Source organism: Triticum dicoccoides, chromosome 2A (genome assembly GCF_002162155.2).
Source record: "Triticum dicoccoides isolate Atlit2015 ecotype Zavitan chromosome 2A, WEW_v2.0, whole genome shotgun sequence".
In the NCBI taxonomy this organism is placed as follows: domain Eukaryota; kingdom Viridiplantae; phylum Streptophyta; class Magnoliopsida; order Poales; family Poaceae; genus Triticum; species Triticum dicoccoides.
Window position 1 is genome coordinate 139,764,498 of NC_041382.1, and position 1,357 is coordinate 139,765,854.

Here is a 1,357-nt window from a genome sequence, read left to right on the forward strand (position 1 = left end):
ATAACACCAAGACGACGCCCGTGAACGAACGAATGCATGTTGGATGAGATGCACCCTGTCTGCACCGTGTCTGTTTTGTCACTCGTTTCCATGCCACTAACTCGTGGGACACCCGGAATCCGGGAGTGCCCCACCATCTTTTGCACGCATCCGCACCCTTCTCCTTTGCATCGGTGTCTCAATCGAGTTACCGGAACCGGAACGCTGCCGTGGCACCGTTTTCGTTATCGTTGCTGTGGCACCCCTTTCCTTTCCACCATGGTGACAAATGCTTCATAATGCTCTTGTCAAACTTTTAATAAAACTTGCATAACTTAAACATATCATTCGCATCATGATAATAACATTTAAATGTTTAAAGTTGTTGTTGCACCAAATTGCTAAATGCATATGGGGATTTACCGGATTCGTTATTTGTTATATCCGGCCCCATTTAAATTGTTTAGATGGTATAGTTTTATTATGCCTCATCTCTGCCATGTTTAACAACATTTACTATTGTTGGGTACCTAAACAAGAGAGAACTAAATAATTGATGTGGTGTTCCGTCAATATGCAACTCGTTGCATATTGAGCTCCACTTAACTTGTAGTTTTGTTTGTGCCCTTTGCCATGCCATGCATATTTAAACCGAACATGCATCATACTTGGTTGTGCATCATGCCATATTATGTGATGGTTGTTTACTATGTTGTTTGCTTCTTTCCGGTTGTTTCCCTCGTTAGCTTCGGTTCCGTTCCGGAGTTGTGAGGATTCGTTCGACTACGTCTGTTTGTCTTCTTCATGGACTCATTCTTCTTCCTTTTGGGATCTCAGGCAAGATGACCATACCCTGAAAATCACTTCTATCTTTGCTTGCTAGTTTGCTCACTCTTTTGCTATGCCTATGGTGCGGTACCTACCACTTGCTTATCATGCCTCCCATATGGTTAAGCCAAGCCTCTAACCCACCTTGTCCTAGCAAACCATTGTTTGGCTATGTTACCGCCTTGCTCAGCCCCTCTTATAGCGTTCTTAGTTGCAGGTGAAGATTGGAGCTTGTTCCATGTTTGGAACATGGATATTTTGTTGGCATATCACAATATCTCTTATTTAATTAATGCATCTATATACTTGGTAAAGGGTGGAAGGCTCGGCCTTATGCCTGGTGTTTTGTCCCACTCTTGCCGCCCTAGTTTCCGTCATATCGGTGTTATGTTCCTGAATTTTCCGTTCCTTACGCGGTTGGGTTATAATGGGAACCCCTTGACAGTTCGCTTTGAATAAAACTCCTCCAGCAATGCCCAACATTGGTTTTACCATTCGCCACCTAGCCTTTTCTTTTCCCTTGGGAGTCGCGCTCCTGAGGGTCATTATT